Here is a 26,049-nt window from a genome sequence, read left to right as displayed (position 1 = left end):
GGAGTGCATTGCCATTCCTTTCTTCAGAGGGTCTTCCTGACCCAGGGATTGAACCTGGATCTCCTGAGTTGCAGGCAGATTTTTACCATTTGAGCTACAGGGAAGACCTTCTAGTTCAAAATTTCTCAATTTTACAAAAGTTCCTTTCAATTAAGTTTTGTCTTTCAAATAACTTCCTTTCCCATCTTTATCCTTCAGAAGGTAAGAGTGCACAAAAGTTTACTGGGTCCCTATAGTGGAGTATAAAAAGGGATTTTGGACCTATACTCTGTGCTTGTGTCTCTATACTTAGGGTCTATTTTATTCTACACTGGGACTAATCATTGCCAAATTACAACTGATTGCATAGGGACTTCTGGCCAAGCACAAACATCTACCACGGCTTGATACAAGATTGCTTCCAGTTACCAAGGTCTGTGCCTTCAGTTGCCTGCTCTTCTTGTCCTGAAGATTCACCTGGTCTAGAATTCCAGTTATGCTCTCAGGTCACCAAGGTTGGATGAGATGTATCCATTGGCTGCAATGAATTTGAGGCTATGGCCTCTTCAGGATCACAATTTGTCATGATGCATGAATATCCCCAGGTTTTGCCTGGAGAAGCACCTGGCTCATCTAGACACACACAAAATTTTTTCTGGCAGTTTCTGCTACACCCATTGGCTCTTGATATTCCTCATTCCCATCCCATCAACAGGAATAGAACAAATCAAAGATTTTAGAACCTACTAACTTCATTCCCCTCTATTTCTTTTCTATTTTCCAATTTTTTTTCCTTCCTCGGTGGTTATCAAATTTTAGCACACATCTGAATAAGCTGGTGGGTTTATTAAAATCCAGATTTCTGAAACCTTCTATGATGGCTCTTGTAATGAGCACTAAGGGAAGCTGGAATTTAGCGATTACAAAAGACAAAAATAAATTTTTGTACTACTCCTAAGATTTCTCTTCATTACAGCAAGACAGAAGGTCATTTGTGGCTTTGGAGAGTGCCATTTCAATAGAAAGAGAGAGAGAAAGAGACAGATCCCAATGAGGTGACAAGTAAATGGAAAATGAGGAGGTGAGTAGACAGTGAGTATAAACAATGGTTTCAGAATCTTGACTGTGAATGGGAGGATAGAGAGGTGAGCTTTTTCTCTGTCTGTCTGTTGTGTGGGGGGGGGTGCGGTGGGGAATAAGGGAGACTGTTAAAATGTTACTGGCAATGACTAGCAGAATGTTTTAAAGACACAGAAGAGCTTTAAAGTTGATGATCTAAATTCCCTGATGTGAGGAAGGAAGATTGAGTTCGAAGCCCAGGGAGGATAACTAAGGAGGACAGAGATGGTACATCCATGATGATCACAAGGACGGGTGAGTTTGTAATGAAAATGAAGAGTTTCAAGTTGACTGTGTGAGGGGCCACATGGTAGGGTAGGGAGATTTGGCAAGAGCCAAATATTTGGACATCTGGAGAATATTTGCAAGAGCCTTTCTCCAGAAGGGCTGGAGGCTGACAAAGAAGATGGGAGGGTTGAAGTTCCAATGGCCATTACTAAAGATTTAATGGTTTCTGTGTATATCCAAACTCCATTCAGTCTCAGCTCTATTCCTAGACGTTTTTTTGTTCTGACAACAGCCCTTCTGCCTTCGTGCCTGCAGCCTAGGGACAAAATAGCTTCATGCTTTTGCTTATTTCTGAGTTTACCTGCAGTCTCTGGTGGGTTTCAGTTCTTGGTAACCAATTCCCATATTAAATTCTTTGTTTTAAATTCTCAAATTGGCTTCTAACTTCTGGCAGTCCCCTGACTCTTCCAGCGCTAAGTCCTTTGGTTGTGAGATCCTCCAGTAGATGTAGCTGATTGAAATAGCCCCGGAGCTGTTGCCAAGAAGGAGTGATGGTAGAGCAAAGGGACAAAGGAAGTGATTAATGGTGAGACACTGATTACAGCAATAGATCTTGCATTTCCGGTCCAATTCAGTAGCACCATGCCAACACCATGTAAAACGAGAAAAGAGAATTGGCAGCCTGAAACCACACAAAATAAATTCTCCTCTATGTCTTAATGATTTAGAAATCAGGTCTAAGTGTTTTTTAAAACACCTTGCAGATGTTGTAATTGCTTAAGACAATAGTCACATGACTTAGACAATTACTTTTACATTGACCAGGCTCTGGAACTTAGGACAAAAATGGCTTATCTCAGAAATACATTCCTTAATATTTTTGGTTTCATGAGTGGCAGGGGGGGAAAGCTCATATTTCCCCTTATTCTTTCAGTGGAACTGTAAGGTTTGGTGATTTATTTTTATCTAACTGAACCCCTAGAGCAGAAATCAGATGGAGTACTTCCATTTTCTCAAAGCATTAAGACCATCTGGGGTAATATATGCAGAAGTTTACACAACTGCTCTGAACTTCATCCCCATTTCTCTTGGCTCTTGTGCAGCCATGTGTTAGCTTTATTGTGTGTGTGTGTGTGTGTGTGTGTGTGTGTGTCTGTAAGAGAGAGAGATTCCAGTTTCTTGGGCCAAGATGTTGCATAATAAGTGAGATAAAGCTGTATGTGTGATATGATGAGACCAGCACAATGTGAGGGAGGGGGTTGCATAGTATGCAATCAGTTCAAACTGATAATATATGGATGTATGTGCATGAATTATAATCTACATTTTGAGGGAGAAAGAAAATCTCAAAAGGAGCCAAGAACAATTCTTCACAAGCTTTTTTCCAATAACAACAATTGGAGAATAACAATACGAATACTCCGTTTTTAAACTTTTCTAACCTAATAAATAATTGAAAATATAGGCCATTATTCTACCTTAGCTGTGTTAAGGAACTGACATTTGCTTAAATATTTTCTGTGTTTTTGTGATGCAATTTTGTTCAGTCACTCTGTCGTGTCTGACTCTTTGAGACCCCATGGACTGCAGCACTCCAGGCTTCCCTGTCCTTCACCATCTCCCAGAGATTGCCCAGACTCACGTCCATTGAATCAGTGATGCTCTCTATCTAACCATCTCGTCTTCTGTCATCCCCTTCTACTCCTGCAGTCAGTCTTTCCCAGCATTAGTGTGATGCAATTACAAGATTCAAAACTTGTCCATACACAAAATAATCTTCCAGGGAAAAGGTAAACAATTACATAGAGAATCCTAAGTCTCCTTTTTGAATTGTAACATTTGCAATTATAGATAGGTTCAATGGACCAAAATCATCTATCAAATATATATGTTTTAAAAATGCTTTAAAGAGAATGGACACAATAAACACAGTTCTGTGTTTCTTAAACCAGAGACCTTTTGAGAGTTGAAGAGTCACTTGTGGTTTTTCTATCTATTTTCTACCATAATGCATTTCTCTTTTTCCTATGATATTTATTTTTCCCACAAAAGCACTTTGGTGAAAGTATATCATACAGAAATTTGTGCTTTCATTGTTAAGCTCTTTTCTCCCTAATTTAACAGATAATTCAGATTAGTATATTGTTCATAATGCCACATACATTGTTTTTACTGGCTTGGAGCATGTGAAGCTTGGAGCAGGGAGCGTGACTGATGCACATCGAAAAATAAATGATTGTGTTCTATTATACCAAAAGCAGCCCATCTCGATAATTTGTTCATTGTTCTTTCTTGCTGTGGCCATTAACCAAAATCAAGTATGAATGTGACACTAATTTTTTCATTTAGTATTAGTTTTTCTATTGCTATATAAGAAGTTACCACAAATTTAGCAGCTAAAGGCAGCACCCATTTATAGCTCAGTTTTGTATGTGGAGAGTTCTCATACCATCAGCCTGGATTCTCTGCTCAGGGTATCACAGGATGAAAAGCAAGGTGTTAGCCATGTTGTTCTCGTCTGAAGTCTTTTTTTTTTTTTTTTTGAACAATTGTTTTATTTTTTTCTCATGATTTTGTAGGTCAAGAATTTAGATGGGTCTTGGCTAGATGAGTCTTCTGCTCCACATGGCATCAGTTGGATCACTTAGTTGCTTCCCTGGTGGTTCAGACAGTAAAGAATCTGCCTGCAAAGCAGGAGACCCAGTTTTGATCCTGGGTTGGGAAGATCCCTTGGAGAAGGGAATGGCAACCCATTCCAGTATTCTTGCCTGGAGAATTCCATGGACAGAAGAGCCTGGTAGACTACAGTATATGGGGTCTCAAAGAGTCAGAAAGATTGAGCAACTAACACTTTCACTAGTAGTATTTAACTGATGGCTGGGCTGGGCTGGAGGTTACAAGATTGCTTCACACTTTTTTTTATTTATTCACTTGTTTATGCTGCGCTGGATCACGTTGCTGAGCCATGCTCGCGCTTTCTCTAATTGAGGCCAGGGGGTTACTCTCTAGTTGTGGTGTGCAGGCTTTCCTTGTTGTGGCTTCTCTTGCTGAGGTTCACAGGCTCTAGGGCACACAGGCTTAAGTAGTTGTGGCACTTGGGCTTAGTTGCTCTGTGGCACATGGAATATTCTTTGACAGGGATGGAACCCATGACCTCTGCATTGGCAGGTGGATTCTTAACCACTGAATCACTAGGGAAGTCCCCATCTGAAGCCTTTGAGGAAAAATCTACTTCCACACTTGGTTTTGTTATTGGCAGAATTGAGTTTCTTGCAGTTTTTGGTCAGAAGTTCAACAATTTTCGTGGAAGCAAAGACAGTTCTAAGCTCCCACAAGCTACCCACATTCCATTCCACGTGACCTTTTCCATCTGTAAGTCAGTGATGCTTTAGTCTCATGCTTCAAATCTCCAGCTCCTGGCTTTGAACTCTAAATCCATATTTAAAGAGCTCATGAGATTAGGTCAGGTCATCTTGATAATCTTATCTTAAAGCAACTGATTTGGGAAGTAAATTACACCTGTAAAATCTCTTTGGTTAGTGTTTAAATAACCAAAAGTGCATATACCCCAGAGGCCAGAAATCTTACGAGCCATCTTACAATTCTGCCTTCTGCATCCTGATTCTTCTTTCAGCTCATTTCCCTACAAAATATATCGTCTTACTAAAAATCATGTATAACTGAATTCATAGTTAATTCATACTTAAGACAGACAGTGATCTTGAAAACTAACATTGGACTAAATTCAAAATTTCCACTATCTCCATCATTCATTTATTCAATTATTTTTATTGGTCATCTGTTTTAATCATATATAATTAGAAAAGAATACTGGTGCTATTTGTCCCCAAAATATCTTCTCAAAATTCTTCTGTTTCCACGGAGTCTAAATTTTAGCTAAACTATGCCATAGTTTTGCTTCCTTAGCATCCATTTCATTTGGCCAAGGGGCCAGCAGGGACATCAGACTGACATTCAAGCAGCCTGTGAAGAGGTCCATCTTGCAAAACTGAAGTCTCCTCAACAACCAGTACAATTATCACCTGCCTGAAATCCATGCTCCTCCATTCCATTGCCTACCTTTGCATTTTCCTCAGATGGGAGGGTCCAAGCAAGAGCAAGGCAGAAGTACAACATCTTCTAGGGTTAGTCCTGGATCACACCCAGTCACTTCTACCATGCTCAATTTGTCAAAAGTAAGTCACTAAACTTAATAAACAGCCAACATTTAAGGAAAGAGTAATTAATTGCCAGGTTTTTAAGAGGAGCAACAATTAATTTGTGGATATATTTCAACTACCATTGGAGATTATGTAAGAATTCCAAAACAGTTGTACCTCATGAGGACAATACTGAATCTCAGATAAAGAGCGTCTAAGAAGTTAATTTACTTCTATGAGCAAACACAAATGTGCCTTTAAAGCCAAGAAATTCCTTTTAAAACAGAACTACTGATTCTTATATATGCACATAATTTTTTAAGAATGGAAAGTCTTTCTTTCAAAATAACAAGAAGCTCATTGAGCCACCTGTGTAGTCCCTTTTGTTCAAGATATGTCAAAACCAACTGTCAGAAAAAAAGGGGGGCCTATTTTTCAACTTTAGATACATTACTGACCTTTGCCTCTCAATTTTTTACATATACTAAACATACTTTTCACAGCTGTGGAGTTTTGATGAGCATAAGTCCATAAAAGATTAGAGTTAACTATTGCTATCAAAGGCAGTGGCAGAATCTCCTGGCTTATAATCACATTTTATTATCTCTACCTTTCCCAGTACTTCATGAAGTTAGTGTTTGTTGGTTTAAATTACTTGCAAGTGAAAGTGTTAGTGGCTCAATCATTCCAACTCTCTGTGACCTTTTGGAATGCAGCCTGCCAGGCTCCACTATTCATGGAATTCTCCAGGAAAGAATATTGTAGTGGGTTGCCATTTCCTTCTCCAGATGATCTGCCCAACCCAAGGATCAAACCTGCATTTCCTGCTTTGGCAGGCAGATTCTTTATTACTAGGCCACCTGGGAAGTCCATCATAGGTCAGACCTACCTAGCAAAGTTCTCCAGCCCCTCTGACAGTAACTCTGCATAATCTAAAGCCAGTTATTTTCCTACCAAACATGATATGGAAACATCATAGTATTTGAGGTTGAATTTACAATGGCCTAGATACAGAAGATTTCTGTGTTTTTTTTTTTTTTTCCTTCTTTTTGTCCTCATTTTAATCCATATCCAATAAGGGCAGGGGACTGGGTGGGAACTGGGCATACTTTTTGCCTCAAAAATGCTTTGTCATCTGTTATCTCTGTATAAATTCTTGTGCCAGGTGCCTGCGAGTGGCAAATTAATAGCGAGTGCCAAATAATCTTTTGCAATGATAATAATTAAGAAATTATGTGCTTATACACATATATGATTATATATATTATATACAAGGAGATAAGGCAGAAAAGATTTCACAGTCTTTAATATTATTTTTATCTAAATCTGTCATTACATGCTTCTTAACTGATGCAACATATTAAACTAACTTTATTCTGACAGATCCCCTGGAGAAAGGAAAGGCTACCCACTCTAGTATTCTTCTTGCCCGGAGAAATCCATGGACAGAGGAGCCTGGCAGGCTGCAATCCAAAGGGTCCCAAAGAATTGGACATGATTGAGCCACTTCACTTGCAAGTAATTTAAACAAATGAACACTAACTTCATGTGAAGTACTGGGAAAGGTAGAGATAATAAAATGTGATTATAAGCCAGGAGATTCTGCCACTGCCTTTGTAGCAATAGTTAACTCTAATCTTTTATGGACTTATGTTCTAATCTTTTATGGACTTATGCTCATCAAACTCCACAGCTGTGAATAGTATGTTTAGTATATGTAAAAAATTGAGGGGCAAAGGTCAGTAATGTATCTAAAGTTGATTAGCAAAGTTAAAAATAGGCCCCCTTTTTCTGACACTTGGTTTTGACATATCTTAAACAGAAGGGACTGCAGAGGTGGCTCAGTGATAAAGAATCTGCTTGCCAAGCCGGAGACCCAGGTTCAATCTCTGGGTTGGGATGATCTTCTGGAAAAGGAAAGAGCAACCCACTCCAGTGTTCTTGACAGGAAAACCTCTGGACAGAAAAGCCTGGCAGGCTACAGTCCATGGGGTTGCAAAGAATCAGAAACCACTTAGCGACTAAATCACCACCACCATCCCAAACAGACCTTTCCTCCTAGGCTCCAACAATCACATTACAATTAACTTCAGACACCAAATACCAAATTTCTACCAACACAAGGAGGAACTGATGCAGAGAATTAAGCATACAACAGTGCATGTTTCACTATATCCAGTGCTTAGATTTCAAGTGAAAATGGTGATGTCTACGTAATGGATCTGTACAAAACCACATCCAGATTTGGAAAAACAAAGAGCAGAGCAGTTGCCTTAATATAGACACACACCTTCTTGTCCTTGCAGAGAACACTTCTCAGTAAAATGCAGTCATGTCTGAGGAGAAAGAGATTAGGTCACTGGCAACAGTTTGGGCAATCTGTCACCAATAAAAAATATTGCCCTCTGGAGTGGCTTAAGAGTAATAAACAGGGTTAAAGTTAAAGTCTCAAAGGAAAGTAATTAAAGGCTTTTGAGCATTTAATTGGGGGTCTCTTTTTTTTTTGGCAGCTACAAAGGTACAAATATCTATACCCTAGACCAAGTTCTTTGCTTGGTTTAAATTCTGTTGGAGGTAGGAGGAGTACCTCAGGCTAAGTGCTCACTTAATTTAAATAGACAAAAACAAGCAGAATGCTTCCCTTTTAAATCATTATTGAAGGTGTTGTAGAATAATCTTAAAATGGCTGAAAGCTCTAGCAATATCGCCTCTAGCACAGCCTGGAAACTTTGAAGGAGGACCCAAGTAATTCAGGGAAGCAATTCCTTTTTTTCCTCCAAGACAGCAAGCTTCAGGGAGGATGGGAAACTGTCTCACTCACTGATGGATGTATTCCCAGTGACTGTGCTGAAGCTGGCACAGAGTGATACTCACTAAATATTTGCTAAGGTTCTACCAGAACGGCTTCTCACCAACCTTGCAGAGGAAATAACAAGTTCTAGACAAGAGGTGAAAAAAATATTAGTCACACAAAAGGCAAAATCATAGGTTACTGAATTCCAGCTATTTAAGGGAACAAAAAGAGTTCTGAAATCATGTAACTCAGATTGGGACTTGAACTTATGGTCTTTTAGCTGACATTACACCTGGTCTCAGGGCTTAATGAGGCTCAGGTTCTGAGCAGAAAGAATTGAGTGAGACACAAAGTGATAGGTAAGAATTGGATGTATTTAGAGAGAAATACACTCCACAAAGAGATTGTGGGCCATCTCAGAAGGTGAGAGCACCGCCAGGGTATGGGGTTGTCAGTTTTTATAGGGCTGGGTTGTTTCATAGTCTAATGAGTCAGAGGAGTATTCCAGTTATTTTGGTGAAGGAGTGGGGATTTCTAGGAATTAGGCCCCATCTATTTTTTGACCTTTATGGTCAGCTGAAACTGTTTAGTTCCTGTGAGTGTGTTAGAGTGTATACTGAGTTTCAAGGTCTAGCGGAAGTCATCTCATCCGCCATCTTGGACCTATTTGGTTCTAATCAGTTTACATCGTGTTCTTGGTCTATGTCACCTTTTTAAAGGTTGTCCTGCCCATTTTCCTCCTGTTTCAGTTCTACTTCTCAAAAAACCATATCTCTTATGACCAACAAAAAGACCAAAATTTTATAATTATGGGTTCATATCCATTAAAATCCTGTATCTGGGAAAAATATGACAATGGGCCTGATAACCATTTATATTCCTTGTAAATAGTGCTGAATAGGCCTATCTATTGCAGTTTAGAGACAGAAACACACAGATAGGGTTCACTTGTATTTAAAACAGCTTCTCGAAAAGAGAAGTCACTCCTACCCTAGGTCTTCCATACTATCCAAGCACCATCTCACTGAATTGTAGTGATCTATTTATGTGCATGTACGGGGCTTCCCAGGTGGTTTAGATGGTAAAGAATCTGCCCACAGTGCAGGAGACACAGGTTCAATCCTTGGGTCAGGAAGATCCCCTGGAGAAGGGAATGGTAGCCCACTCCAGTATTCTTGCCTGGAGAATTCCATGGTCAGAGGAGCCTGGCAGGCTACAGTCCATGGGGTCTCAAAGAGTTGGACACGACTGAGTGACTAACACACACACATCATTCTGCCCTACTAAGGAGTAAGGCTTTGAAAGCACAGGCCATCTTGTTTACTGCTACATTCCTTATTTAAAACCATATTTTTGATACCATATGAGGGTTCTCAGAAATAGAATCAATAGTAGATATAGATATACACATGAGATAGAGAGAGGGAAGAGATTTATTGTAGTACTTTCATCTGTGAGCTGGAGACCCAGGAAAGCTAGTGGTATAATTAAGTCTAAGTCTGAAGGTCTGATAACTAAGAGCATTGATGATCAAGGACAGAAGAAGAAGGATGCCCCAGCTCAATGAGAAAGCAAAGGTGCTTTTTCCTCTACCTTTTTTTTTTTTTTAAGTTAAGCCCTCAGCAGATTGAGTAGTGCCCACTTGCACTGATGAGGGTGGATCTTCTCTCTCAGTCTGTTGATTCAAATGCTAGTCTCCTCTAGAAACACCCTCACTAACATACCCAGCAATAATGTTTCTTCACCTATCTGGGCATCCCTTAGTCCAGACAAGTCGATACATATAATTAACTATCAGAGATGCTAATTTTAATTTAAAAAATATTGAATATCGAGGGTACAATGGTCAATAAAGGGTAATAGCCATGGCAAATGATGAGAGAATGAAAGAAAAAGAGAGAAAACACTGGAAAATTGACAACAGTGTCTTGGCCCACCCAGAACAGATAACAATGAAGTGAAGGCTCCCAGGATTCAGTAGTACAGTGAGGCCTTGATTCCTACAAAGGCTTTAGGACAGGGGGGCCCCAAACTCTGGGATTTAATACCTGATTATCCGAGGTGGAGCTGATATAATAATAATAAGAAAAAAGTGCACAAAAAATATAATGCGTTTGAATCAACCCTAAACCATCCCTCAGCCCCAACCCAGTCTATGGAAAAACTGTCTTCCACAGAACCCATCCCTGGTCCAAAAAAGTTGGGGACTTCTGCTCTAGGGAAAAAACCCTTTTTGCCTCTTCTAGCTTCTAGCAGTTGCCAGCAATTCTTGGTGTTCCTTGTCTTGCAGCTGTGTCCCTCCAGTCTCTGCCTCTGTCTTCACAGGGCCCTCTCCCCTATGTGTCAGGGTCTCTGTGTCCAAAATTTCCTCTTCTTATAAAAACACCACTCTTATTGGATATAGGGCCAGTCCTTATCTTAATTTGATTACCTGTACGAAGACCCTATTTTCAAATAAAGTCACGTTCACAAATTGCAAGTGGACATAAATATGAGAGTGACATGAGTCAACCAAACATAGTAGCTAAACAAACACAGAACATGCTTATTTATTGGCCTTCACAAGATTTCCTGTTATGTTCTACGATGCCTTTATCACCAAAGAAGGTAAAAATAAGTTACATTTAAGAAATTTGCAGATTCAAAAGCAGGCAAATCTTGGAGAAGTTGCCTTTTAATATCTTCAGAATACACTGCCAGAGGTTGATGGATAACTAAATGCAATTCAAGATTTTATCATTCAAAATACTTAATATTTCTCCTTGTCACCAAAAGAGTTGCTACCAATGTTCACATAGGTTTTTGCTGTAGAAAAGTTATGTGGTTTGCCTAGGAAATATGACAGTCCACAGAGCCCAAAGTCAAGTCCAAACTCCATCACTTACATTGGGTCGGGGGCAGGGAGGGGAAGGCAGGAATTGACTCTCTGTGGCTGTTTCCCCACCTGTGAAATGGGGATGACAAAATTTCCTAATATTGGTATAGATTTAATGAGTTGATATGTATGAAGTGTTCAGAAAAATTCCTAACAAACAAGCAATGATCTCTAAAAGTTAACAAAGGTTATTAGAAAACTTCAGAGGAAAAACATTCATACTGAGCTCACCATCACAGCCGTTTATATCTGGGTTTCTTCTTCTAAGTTATTTGATATCAGACCTTGTTTTAATGGCACTTTTGTTCCTAGTGATTAATTTGAAGTAAAGAAAGTTTCACTATTTTTATATCCATCATTTGAGCCCAGAAGTGCAATTTTAGATTGAGATAGTTAACTTTTTTGGTTTCTATGGAGATTATCTACTGAATAGTTTACTTACTGCCCCTGAGCTGTCAACGCATACTGTTTAATTTATAAAGCTGATCTAAACCTCTATGGGGGAAAAAGCCACCAATATTTCTCCAAACTTACTTGGATTTATTTTCAGTGTCAGACAAGACATAACATTTATTATGATTCACCTTAGCATGATGACATTTCATTTTTCTTGTTGAAGAAGATGTTCCAGAAAAAGGAAAAAAAGTTCAAAATCTCTTTAGTCTTCTGAATGTCTCATAATGAATGAGGGGCTCTGTTTTTCCTCAGGGCTTCAATAGCAAGAAATGTTTATATTTCAAGACTAAGTCCCCACCGAATATTTACAAAATTTGTTGCAAGGTGTTGAACTATAAATCTAAAGTTTGAAATCTACATCAAATATAGGAGAAAAGCCCATTTTAAAAAAAGTGCAAAGCAGAAAGTCAGAAGTAAAGACGTAAATATTTTAAAGGCTTATTTAAATCTTTAAGTGTCTTTCTCATAAATAACACATAAAACTTATTTTATCAAATGTTCTTCAGTCTTGTCACTCTGAACACAAGACACTGAGTTATCTTAGAAGGGTGAGGGACACAGAATTTAGATTATTAGAATGTTGGAGATATTAGAGGATTTAATACATATATAATATTATGAAATTTGTATGATCAAGGTTTTACAGTTCTGAAAATGAATCAGATCTTATATTTGGGGTTTTTAGGACGAACTCATATCTTAAATAGTCTTTTATAAAGAACAGTGTGAAAAATTCTATTCCTCGTCATAATATCTAAATGAAGCTTGGAGCCAGGCTTAGTAGAACATATCCACTTGATGTTCAAAAGAAGTAATACAGAGTCAAATTTTCAATGTTAAATATGTTGTACTGTGATGGTATAATATATGCATCTTCCATCCTGCTCTTGTTCTGAACTTATTTCAGAATTCATTTCTAATGAAACTGTACCCTCCCACATCCACACAGAGCAATTTAAATAACAGAATATTATTTACTAAGTATTTTGAGTTCTTAAATATTATGGTATTCAGGAATATTCCAGGACTTCTAATTCTTTTGAACCCAGGAAAATTGGTAACTGTATAACAAATGTTTGTAGACAAAATAAACTGAATAGCAGTACAGAATCTCTTAATTGCCAAATAAATAATGAATGTATTGGAGTGAGTTGACATAAATGGAAGCATCATAAAAATTTCACATTCTATGTCATCTCTCACATTTACTATAAAAAAAAAAAAGATGAGATAAAGATTGAAAAAAAAAAAGTGAACCAGTTCCAGAGAGGATGTTTAAAGCACATTCGAATGGAGTTGATTCAATACTGTTTTATTCCTTTTTTTTTTTTTACTTTTGTTTGTTTCTATAGAACAAAACAACAGAGAAGATAGTTCATCTGTACCACTGTCATTCCAAAGTGTTCTGATAAAATGTCCTGCCAAAAACTCGATCTACATTAAAATGGTAAATTCCATGATTGCGTACTGGCATAGGCTTTGTGTCTTAGAACATTCTCCCAGAATTCATTGAAAGTATGTTAATAAATTACTATGCTATTTTAAGAACAATTTATACATAATTCATTTTCTAAACAATAGAGCATGAAAATTTACACTTATGCTTTATCTTGCTTTGGAAGTAGTAAGTGAGGTTCCTATTATAGGTATTCATACTTCTTCTCTAATTAAACATATTTATCTCTAAAATGCGTTTATCACTTTCTATACACTGTTTGCTCATGAATCAACTCAATCTAACTTGCCCTTCCAGGGTCAAATTATATCAAAAGTTGGAAGTGAAACTTCAGCAATAGCTAGGCATTTTGAAATGATATCAGAAAGAACAGAGCTTTGAAGAGATCAGGGAGAATTTGATTAGGAACCAGAGGAACTGGGTCATTGTTCCTGTTGTGTTTCCAACCAAGCAATTCTGTGTAACTGTGAGTACTTCACTTTCTTTTTCTGAGTCCTAGCTTCCTCATCTCTGAAACAAGAGTTGCCGCTGTAATGCGCTATTGTGTATTGACTAAATGAAAGTATCCACAGTAATGGGGATGAATTGCCATTTGAAGAGACCACAAGGCAGTCATGTGACAGAAAATAAATGTGCTAAACAATGACCAGAAAGACCCATCAAAATATTTTTCTATAATGCTTTTTTTTATAACATAATATTTTTCTATAGCATATTTTCTCAAATATAATGCTATTTCTCTATAATGCTACAATGATAGGGACATAGTTTCTGTTGGCTAAACAGTGGATCACAAAATCAAACACAGTAATGCCTTCACTCTAGCGTACCTCAACCACTGACAATTCAAACATACCCAAAATAGGATTTCTTTACAAAGAAGTCTGTCTTTGTTCTAGTAACTACATTTTGAGTGAGTGTTTTCTCTCCCCCAGGTTATAGTGGCCCTGTTCTAAGCAATCCTCTAAGAAATCAAATATTTAAATAAGAAATGGGACATAAGGAGCTTCACCTGCCAAGCTGAACTTATGATCAAGATTATTATCTTAGTTTCGGAACATTTCAGCCAGCGTTACCTGGATATTTTTGAACTTATTCACTAGTTTATATTTCTAGCTTACACATGCATGACCAATCTTACAAACAGAATTAGGAAACTTAAGTTTGATGTAAGTATCCCTTAGATAAATATGTTCAAGTTTTCCGTCTCTAAAGTAGTTGTGGACAAAACTCTGCTAAGAAATTGAGAATTCTTATCAGTAAAGATGCACCACTAATTTTGTAGCAATAGGCTAGCAATCGGCCTTCCAGAAAAGAGTGGAAATAGTGAAATTTTCATTAAGCAATTTTTAGAGTCTATTTGAATTAGCATATAAACTTTAATTAGACTAACAAAATGAAGAATAACGAAGTAAAAGTTATTCCCAAGCAATTTTTTTTAAGTTTTCCGTATTTTTCTCGTTGAAGCCTTGTGTTAGTTGCTTAGACATGTCTGACTCTTTGCAACCCCATGGACAGTAGCCTGCCATGCTTCTTTGTCCATGGAATTCTCCAAGCAAGATTACTAGAGTGGGTAGCCATTCCTTTCTCCAGGGGATCTTAATAACCCAGGGATCAAATCTGAGTCTCCTGCATTGCAGGCAGACTCTTTACCATTTGAGTTACCAGGAAAACGCCAATTGAAAGAAAACTTTCATGCTTTTTTAACGTAAGGAAGTTAGTAAAGTTGTCATGGACCGTGCTAAGCGTGGAGTTCCCAGGGTGTAAGATGAGCACCCAGTCATCATGGAAGTACATTTGTGAAAAAGGAAATGAAGTACAAACCTTAATTATGTTAAGATTTTGCCTCCTTTTAGTCCTGTGTGTCTCTCTGAGTTTGTTTCTACCCTACATTCCTTAGATAACCATCCAAAACTTAATAGGCTAATAGAATATGAGCCTTAGCCAGGGCCCTATGCCCCAAAGTCCCATGAGATGAAAGATCTCTTAGTTATTTCTCAGAACTTTTAGCAAAATTACTCCAAATCCTTTATATAAACAATCTCATCAATTTCCAGGAGATTTGCAAAGGAAATAATATATAGTAAAACCCCATTATAGAAACTGGAACCACTACCTCGGAATTTGTATTAATTCAAACAGGAGCTTGTTTGAGTTGACCCATTACTAGCAAAAGATACATATTAGAATGATAGTCCGAGTAAGTGACTGAAAGTCACTCAGTCATGTCCAACTCTTTGTGACCCCATGGACTGTAGCCTGCCAGGTTCCTCTGTCCATGGAATTATCCAGGCCAGAATTCTGGAGTAGGTAGCCATTCCCTTCTCCAGGGTCTATTGAAGAAATCTGTTATTTGGAGAAACAAACTCAAAGAGACATACAGGACTGATACAAGGCAAAATCTCAACATAGCTAAGGTTTGTATCTCACTTCTTATATCATAAACCCACTTCCAGGACGGCTGGGTGCTCATCTTACACCCTAGGAATTCCAGGCTTAGCATGGGCCATGACAACTTTACTTACTACCTTCCTGACACTGAAAAAGCCATGGAAGTTTTCCACCCTCTTGCCCATTCACTAAAATCAACCTATTCAGTGTCTCTTTGCTTCAGGGCTTTCTCTGTTACAGCTCATTCAGTAGACTAAACTAATGGATTCCTGATACTCCTGGATCAACAGTACAGTTAGACAAGTTAGCACTAGGCACTGAAGTATCCCGATGAGAAATGAGATTGCAGTCAGGGATAGGAGCAAAGATGTGTCTTGAGTTTTTTACAGTCCACTGAAATTTTCCAGGTGGTACATGCTATGGCAGCTTTGATACATGCTGTTGTCTCTTAACTGCAGGTGGCCCAGGCTGTGTTTTGGTGTGCACACCTGCCTGACAGTACTGTGTGTGTGTGTGTGTGTGTGTGTGTGTGTGTGTGGACTAATAGCCAACGTGACCGAAGTTTTTAATCAGTTATTGTATGTAATGTAAATATAATCTCATTTGACTTTCTCGCAAGTGCTGAATCTGCAGATGCAGATAAGCATGGCTAAAGAGTTCTTTTGCTTTTTCTATGCTTAGTGCTGGCCAACTGAGGAAATCTATAAACAGTGGTGGAGGAGTCCTCCCAAGTACAGATGTTAAAATCTTAACACCTCATGTGGTGATATTTTCAGATGGGGCCTTTGGGAGGTAATTGGGTTCTGAGAGTGGAGCTCTCATAATGAGATTAGTGTCCTTTAAAGAAGAGACAGAAGTGCTTGCTTCCTTTCTCTCCATCATGTGAGGAGGTAAGAAGAAAGCAGTTGTCTGTAATCCAGGAAGAACCCCCTTAACCAGATACCAGATACCAGATCTACTGGTACCCAAATCTTAGATTTCCCAGCCTCTAGAACTGGGAGAAATAAATGTTTGCTGTTTAAGCCACCCAGACTGTAGCATTCTGCTATAGTAGCTCAAAATGACTAAAATAGAGGGATGACTTTTTCTCTTACTAACAGAAATCTTTAGTGCTGTCCCAAGTATGAAAAGGAGAGCTATTTTATTTAAAAAGTTCAATTCAGAAAAGAGCAATTCATGAGAATTTCAGACTTCTAAACTGGATCATTAATCATCTGTCAGTGTTTATGACTGCATATCTGTAGTAAAGATACGCAAGAAAAGAAAACATTCCATTTTCTAATGAATGTGACCAAAAATTAGTATGAGATATATTCATAAGTAAATCAAGATGTCAACATGGCTGTGAGAGTGATTTCAACATCCAAGGTGGAGATCAAAGGCCAAATAATTATTCATGAAATTAATTTCAGCAAGGGACCTAAAATAAAATGCCGATTATAAACATAATTTGGTAAACATTTGTAAAATAAAAAGTAAAATTTCAAGGAAATAAAATGATATTACCTGGAAAAGAAAAACTGTTTCTTCTATACAAAATGATGTATTTAGTAAAGTACCAAATATCTCTAAGTAAACTAAAGAAGAAATTTTCCAAAATATGACATTGGATGCAATACAAAAAATAAGTAGCAGAGAAATAATTGAGGGACTACCTAGAAAAATAATAAGGAGGAAAAATGATTTTTAAAATGTATGTAAACTCAGTGTTACCTAAAGACTCCAATGTGTTTATGGGATAAAAATGAGAGGTTAAACACAAGGCATTATATCCTCCCCACCCCACCCCCACCATCCTACTCCATTCCACTCTGAAAATCCTTAGTATCACTGCAAAACAAAGGATTGACATTGGTGGGTCAGAAATTTTTAGGGATTTCTGAAAGACAGAAAGCAGGCGGGAAATAAAATAGAGGGAACCACAGCTTAAAACTGTTGCAAATGTTGAGAGCAGTCTCAGGTCTGCTTCAGTTTCAGCACTGGGAGACCCAACTCAGGGGAAAAGTTCTAGAACAGTTGATATAGAAACCACAGTGAAAGACCAGATGCTCCCCAAAATTATCTGTTCACACTCTTGTTCCCGTCTCAGTAGTTTTTTCATCCTATCCTGCAGTTAAAAGAAATAAACAATAAATATAGTTCTATTTATCAAGTAGTTGGGCTTCCCAGGTGTCTTGGTGGTAAAAGAATCTGCCTGTAATGCACGAGACTCAGGGTTTGATCCCTGGATCAAGAAGATCCCCTGAGGAAGGAAATGGCAACACGCTCCAGTATTCTTGACTGGAGAATCCCATGGACAGAAGAGCCTGGTGGGCTACAGTCCATAGGGTTGCAAAAGAGTTGGACACAACTTAACAACTAAACAGCAACAGCAAGTAGTTAGATACAAACCACTTAAGTATTTATGTCTTAACAACTTAATGGCCACTTGAACACAAGCGATTGAAAGAAAAAAATTGTATTCTATTCCCACTGCTGCTGCTGCTGCTGCTAAGTCGCTTCAGTCGTGTCCGACTCTGTGCAACCCCATGGACTGCAGCCTACCAGGCTCCTCCATACATGGGATTTTCCAGGCAAGAGTACTGGAGTGGGTGTCATTGCCTTCTCCAATTCTATTCTTAAATAACCACAAATATTTGCAAATAAGATGTGTATCTATATTGCGTACTATGCAACTTTACAAATCTGGAAATGTGTTGAACACTGTCACCTATATTTCCTGTTCCACATTGATTTTGATGTGGTACTTGCTTTTTATCACAGCAAACTCCAAAATACCAGGTTCACAAAAATATGGTATTGTCTAAAGGAATGTAGCATGATCTTATGTTGAAAATGGGATCTGATAGTTTCAGATTTTTTTTTTAAGGTATCAGTATTGTATTTATTTATTTAACTGTGCCAAGTCTGAGTTGCAGCATGTGGGATCTTTGATATTCATTATGGCGTGTGGGATCTTTAGTTGAGGTATGTAGGATGTTTTAGTTGCCACATGTGGGATCTAGTTCCTTGACCAGGAATCAAACCTAGACCCCCTGCATTGGGGGCGCGGAGCCTCAGTCACTGGACCACCTGGGAAGTCCTGATATAGTAGTTTTGCAGTGTCTATCAGATGGTTGAATATCACTGTTTCTTTCAAAATATCCCATGATGCTCCTATGAGTTTATTATGTTGCCCAGGATATTTGAGTACCAGATAGCTAGGCTGTCAGAAATCTCTACCCTTTGTGCCAAGAAAGAAAGTGAAGTTGCCCAGTCGTGTCCAACTCTTTGCGACCCCATGGACTGCAGCCTCCCAGGCTCCTCCATCCATGGGATTTTCCAAGCAAGAATACTGGAGTGGGTTGCCATTTCTTTCTCCAGGAGATCTTCCCAACCCAGGGATTGAACCCAGGTCTCTCGAATTGTAGGCAGACGCTTTACCATCTGAGCCACCAAGAGTTCTTCCAAAAAGATTTTGTAGCAAGAAGGAGTGGCAGAAACATTTGTCACCAGTGCTTGTGGACCCTTGACTTGAAGAAACAGTACTGCATCCTGTTGGCACATGAACCCAAACACAACGAAAATGTTCTGAGCTCAGATGATGGACTACTTACACACTCCACCCTACAATGTTCTTTGCAACCACTGAAGGGAAGATATGGCCACATACTAATAGGGAAACTCAAGTACAAAGACCAAGTTATAGCATAGCCAAAATTCATAAATTAAATAATAATAAAATAATAATAATAATTTTAAAAGAGCTGTAAATTTTTTAAATTATTTTTTCCTTTTCAAGTTCTAAAAAAAAAAAAAAATTCAACAAGAATTTGGGCAAAGCCAAAACCTTAACAGCAAGGTTCCCAGTTCTAAAGTCTGAAGCATCTGTCAGGGGAAAAATGTTTCTAAAACAAATAGAGCTTTCAGCATTATCTGTGTGATCATTTTCCTATGGGATTAAGAGAGGTCAACACATCTGTAAAACAAACACAGGCTAGTAATGAAAAAAAAAAAAATCAAGATTTTGTACCCTGATTGGCAACATGGAACCAGATAGAGAAGAAAGTAGCAAGTTGAAAATTTAAGCTGAATAATTTCCCTTGAAATATACTTCATGAGGGGCTTCCCAGGTGGAGCTAGTGGTGAAGAGCCTGCCTGCAATGTAGGAGACAGAAGAGATGGGGTTCAGTCCCTGGTCAGGAAGATCCCCTGGAGAAGAGCATGGCAACCCACTCCAGTACTCTTGTCTGGAGACCTGCATGGACAGAGGAGACTGGTGGGCTATAATCCATGGGATTGCAAAAAGTTGGACATGACTGAAGCAACTTAGCATACATGCATGTATTTCCTGAATTTGACTGATGATTCTGTTGAATGGAAAAGTAAATGTAGCATGCGTAACTTGAGGTATGGCCCTGGGTCTTTAAATTAAGTGGTCTAACTTGATTCTGTTTCTAACATACACATTCATACACATCACATAACCTTTATAATAAGGAGGAAATAATTGCTATCTCCATTTAACAGGTGAAGAAATTGACAAAGAACAACTTACGGGATTCATTACAGTCAAACAGCAAATTATAATGACAGAGCCTGGCCCAAATCCTCAAATTTTTGGCCTTTTCTCATCTTTTCATATACGTTAAATAATCCATAAAAACTGCATTTAAAAGGGGAAAAAATGATGTTAAAACTGAAGAATTTTTTTTGCTTCAAAATTTACTGAAAATTTTGGAGTGAGTCATACTTATAGCAGGACAGAATAGTCAAGAGTTAAATAAAAGGTAGGTCTTAAATCTGGATGGAATGATATTCATTCAAATACTATTTTAAAAAAGAAACTTAAATGTGAAATTGAGAAATTTGGAGTGACAGTATACAATTTTTCATGCAAGTCCTATGCACTGCAGTTCTGATGAGTTGCTAGCAAAATGCCATCTATAAAAAATTAACTGGAGATAACCAGGGAGTTTTGTTTCAGTTCCTAGCAATTAGAGAAAATATATTTAAATGCAAAAGGTCATTAAAAAAATTAGCTATTTGAGGAAAGGTAGCATGGAATATACAAGAAACAAACATGACCCTCTAATAGAAAAGTGTTTTTAAGAGGGCTGGAAGAGTCTGTTTGAAAAAGAGGAAATTAGGAGATATAATTTAGGTAGATGTTTAAAGGAACATTAAGAGGGTTAAAAAAATAGTGTAGTTACCATGAATGAATAAAGAAATGGCTTGTATTCTAGAGACCAGATATCTCTAAATTCATATCTAGTTGAAAACTCAATGATTCCATAATTTTTTGATCTTCAAGTTTTCTTCCAACTCCACAATTCAGAGAAATGGGAAAGGTAAGTAAACTATCTATAAGCAGAGATGTGTGAAAAATGAGGTCAACAAGAACTCGGTAATGGATTGTACCTTATTTTAACTTTGTTTAAAATAATTTGTAAAAAGAGTTGCACAGGGCAAGCACCAATCTCTACGTTTATGTTAAATCCTTGAGCATAAACAGCTTTAATGAAATGTATTTAGGGAAAAATAACTTCAAATATATTTATAAGAGGAAGAATTCTAAGCTCTTAGCTACAAGCAAGGAAAAAGGAACAGGTGTCAATATACCTCCATTCCCTAAAGGTATTAGTCAGAGGATGTCTGTGCTAAAAATGGTGGCAACTAATGCATTTTTTTAGCACTAAGTGCCAGAAATATCTTTGGCTTGTTTTATCTGATTAAATCATCCAATAGCCCCAGAGGTAGGATCTAAACTTTCACAGAATTTAGATGCCTTCATTTCTGATGTAGTGAATGTAATATTGTCCACCATACCAGAAAAACCTAACATAAAATTTTCAGTGATGGGCAACTGTTAGAATCAAGAGATAAAAATTTTCTGTGGGGACAGCTAAATAAATTTTGTAGTTCCTTTCACTAGGGAAAAATGAGAGTCAATAGAATTAGAAACAAAGATTATAAAATAATAAAATATCAATATACATTCTGATCAAATAGGAGAATTCAGCATCTAAAGCATATTCAGTTAAACTGCATTGAAGCACAAAAGGACACAATAAATTATAGGGGTAGGTTGATATCATACTTAATAATTCCAAGATTTGGTGGAGAACCAAAACTATCACTAACATCAAGAATAGCTTAGATGAATTAATCTTTGATAAAAGACAGGAACATTTGTGATAATTTCATTTGTTCACTTAGAAAATAATACTTAGTCACTTTTAGAGTCTTGACATTGGGTATACAGTGGCAAAATTCTGTCTGTTGAAATGTTAGAGCAGATGGCCAATGAGTGGCTGTTGTTCCCAAGAAGATATAACTGATCATTGCCCAAAGACATGGTTGGGTGCCTTTCCCAGAAATTGCTTTGGCATCAAGGGTTAATCTTCAGTCTTAGAAGCTTGGAAACATTTCTTAGCAAACCAAGAGTGACTGTGTCACTCAGAGTAGAATCACTTTGACCAATGTCATTAAGACCAATGTTAAAACCAGAATGACCTTTGAGATAGATAATCTCAGAGATCTCAATACTCATATTGTCATAACTCAGCAGATCTACGTGCTCTGTCACTTCAGTCATGTCTGACTCTTTGCTACCCCATGGACTGTGGCCCACCAAGAATTGACCACGCAGTTCTCCAGGCAAGAACCCTGGATTGGTAGCCATTTCCTCCTCCAAGGGATCTTCCAGACCCAGGGATCAAACCTGGGTCTCCCACATTGCAAGCAAATTCTTTACTGTCTGAGCCACCAGGGAAGCTAATGTATATAGCAAGCTAAATTATAATTAGGGAATTGCCTAGTGAACATAGGATTATATAATAAAGGGAACTGGGCTGGAATTTCTTTGGCCCAATGCTGTTCTGGCCTAGCTGTTGTTTGGATGAGGACAAGCTGTCATTTGTGTCTGTTACTGTTTTTTGCCAACCCTTCAATCAGGTTACAATGTAACTTTTATCATCTGGGAAGACCTTCTACCTCTTTTCTCAGATTCCTTATATGCTGATCTGTAGCTTAATATTTAGAGGGCAAACATTTGTAGTCTATTCCAAATCCCATTTGTTAACTCACTTCTGCTCACAGGAGACAAAGATAAAATCATGGAAAACCAAAAGGGTTTCTATCAGTTGTTCTTTCATTCCAAAGAAATAGACTATATCCTGGTCCAGACGCAGCTTTGATGTGCCAGGGTTTTTACTTTAATCTTAGATAAGGGCAACTTATGTTCAATGGTAAAAACAAGAGTAAAAGAAGCCACCTTGAGCTCAGTGAGATAGCTTTGCCCCAAAGTAAGGTTGTTGCCTCGGGGCTTTTGTCTACCCACAAGCTGTTGCCGTTTGCATCTCAGACAGCACTGCCCACCTCCCCTGTGTTTCTAGTTACTCCTGAAAGCTTGGTATAAAGAGATACTACACCCAAAGATAACTTTCATAAATGATAGACCAAATGGTCCAATCAAAAATTAGTCTCCAAAACATATCTCATAACTAGTTATTTTTTTCTTACAAATTTCAAATGCCATAGACTCTTGTACCTGCTGAAACAGACAAAACTCTTGATCCATCAAAGAGATGCCTATTGTTCAACTGGTACGGGAATGGTGATGAAGGTTTTTTTTTCTTTACAAGATTTGCTTAAGTAGAGAAGTGATCATTTGCTCCAGTTTGCCATCCCCCTGGCCTAGGGTAGTGTGGCTGTGAATACTTCAAGTTGGCATGCAAATGTTTAAAGAGGAATTTTGAGAGCCTTAAAACTTACAGGTCATTTTGTGGAATAAAGCAATAAATATTGAACAAATGAAATAAACTAAAGGAAGCTTTTGGAGGATGCCACCATTGCCAAATTACCTTTAAATTTTTGTGTGTGAATTTTAATTGGGGTAGTAAGAAGATCATCCACAAACTCCCTATCACTCAGCCCTACAAAGTCAGGATCTAGTCTAGTGAAGAAGTCAATTAATAAACCAGTGAGACCCGAGGAAGAACCTGAGGCTATTCAATACCAGTGTGTAGGTAAGCATCATCCGGCCAGAAGAACTGAAGTGGCTACGTATTATCTGCAGTCAGGGGAATGAAACTACACAGTACCTCTGGGCTGGGCAAGAAGTATCTTGTTATGCCTGGAGATAGAAGCTGGGGAACGTTCGGCACCCCGCCCACTCTTCAAACCATGGTGTTTTTTTCTAAATAGTCCTAGGAAGGCAGAGGGCTCTGTGAGTTAATTCAGAGCCTCCACAGGGCCGAGATCTGTCACAACAGTCTCTTTGCAGCACCCTAATGTGGGCTGATCCTTTCTGCAGCAGGTGGCTGCTCTGCTAGTCCTCTCCAAGTATTGGGCAATTAATTAACACAGGAACGCAAATCCTGAATCCTGGGCTGAGAACACACAGACTGATTTGGTAAACAAATGATATGTAAAATCTACACACAGAGAGTGGCAAGTGACAAAGGAAATTGCAAATGCCCCTAAACACTCTTTCCCATCGATTGGCAGAGAGGATGTAGCACATACCGAGGAGATGGAGCATAAAATTAGGCGGACTGATTCAGAGGTTTGTTTTGATTTTTTAAATCATTTATTAAAAATAAAAATGTGTGCACGTACGTGTAGGGAGGGGGAACAAGATTCCCTAACGCGAAGAGGCTGTCGGCAGACGGTGTACATACAAATGAAAGCGCGCTCTCTAAAATCTCCTAAGAACTAAATGTACAGAAATGTGCAGTTATCGTGGAACTCGCCCGGAGAAGCAGCCTCGGGAGTTAAAGACGATCCCGACCCTGCAAGAGGAAAGCAAACGACTGGACAGGAACTTCCTGCGACTGCCAGAGGTGAGCTTCAGGAGGGGACCGGCCACGCCAAGTCGGAGACTGCTTTCAACAGGGAAACACGCGCGTGTCCCTGCTGGGGCCGGGGGTGGGGGACCGGCGTCCCTGCGAAGACACCCTACTGGAGATCGGAGCGGGGCGGGGGGGGGGCGGGAAGGAGCCCCCAGGGGCTCTGCGACAGCAACAGGCTGAGCAATGAATTCAGACACTGGGAAGAAAAAGAAAATGGTCTGCAGAGCAGGCTGAACCGAAGTTCGCTCTTTAACTCTGGGGTGCCGGGCGTTCTCAGAGAAGCGATCCCCTACCCGCGGCGATGTCTCTGCTGAAGGCGCAGCCTCCAGACCGAGGGGGAAACAGAGGCAGAGACACGGCACGAAGAAGTTGAGAATACAGGGCATCTCCTTCGCTGCTCAAGCGCCACCTCTTTTCCCCAGGAGCCTCCTCGGCCGCGGGTCCAGAAACGCTTGGCCAGTGCCCGCCGGCGGGGGGTCCCGGCGAGTCCCCGCGCTCGCTCCTCCGCGGCGGAAAGGCTCCCGCGAGCTCTCCGTGGCCCGGGGGCTCGGTCCCCGGCTCCCGCAGGCCCGGGGATTGGCTGCCTGTCGCAGCTGAGGTTCAGCTCTGGAGCAGCCGCGCTCAACCTCATTCCCTCTGATCCTCTCCCAGATACTAAATCTTTTCCCCTCTTACCCAACTGGGCTTTGTTATTTTTTTTACGTAGTTATCTGTTGGGGGTCCGTTGATACTCAGATAAACTCACTCCAGCCTTTGTACTCCTGCCTCTTTAAACCTCACAAATATTAGTTGCTCCCCTCAGGGATAAGGCATTCCTCAGCCTACCCGCAGCCTGTCCCGTCGAGGCAGTCTCGGAGCCAGATGGAGGTCTCCTGTGACCCAGCAACAGTTAATCAGAGACAGCTAGGTTTGGGGTGACTGGCTGCTTTCGTTGGATGGATTTGTGTATGTTTTATGACTTTCTTTTATCGTGCAGCAAAGGAAAAAACTCAGTGTTTTAAGAAAACTTATTATTCTCTTCCTCGGGGACACGAGTTCCAGTCCTGGACACTTTACTTTCTCCTTCTGTTCTTTCCCTACCCGTGTCCAGTTTCTTAACTATCGTTTGTCCTTGATCTTTTCCCAAACCGCCCGGCCCCAGGTTGCCCTAGCCCCTTCTGCGATTTGCTCCTCTCTTTAATTTGTCTTGTATGTTAGCCCTGGGTCAACGAGCCTTTTGTGCATGGTCCTGGGCCAGTGTGCATGTGTGTAGTGTGTTTCTTTTGTTATTTTTCTCCTCCTAACACTGTAGAAATGAAACACACATGCAGCTCTGTCGCCTCATATTTTCAGATGTTTTTCACACTATTGTCTGCTCCAGCCCGTTGAAAGTGCAAAGTGAAAACAGATGCACCGCCCCCCTCCTAATTTTTTTTTGAAAGGGGACAATCCTAGGATGGGGACTAACCTCTCAAATAAAGATAAGCAATAAATATAATATCAGATTTATAACGTGCATTGAGCACTCTTGATTAGCACCAAGGTGAGCTTTGGTGAGATTTTGATCATTTCCATGTGTCTGGACTACAAGAAGAAATCAGTGGGGGAAGAGCTTTATAAATCAGCATTCATGTCAAGACAAATCAAAATAATGCCTCTATTATTTCAATCAATAAACCATTTTTATTCCCAACATCTGATATACACAGTGTGTGTCCATCTGTTTGTATTTGGAATTGGCAGCTTTGCCTTATACCAAAACAAATCTTTCAAAGATG

The sequence above is a fragment of the Oryx dammah genome, unplaced genomic scaffold (assembly GCF_014754425.2).
Source record: "Oryx dammah isolate SB20612 unplaced genomic scaffold, SCBI_Odam_1.1 HiC_scaffold_20, whole genome shotgun sequence".
Taxonomy (NCBI): Eukaryota; Metazoa; Chordata; class Mammalia; order Artiodactyla; family Bovidae; genus Oryx; species Oryx dammah.
This window is presented reverse-complemented; position numbering follows the sequence as displayed.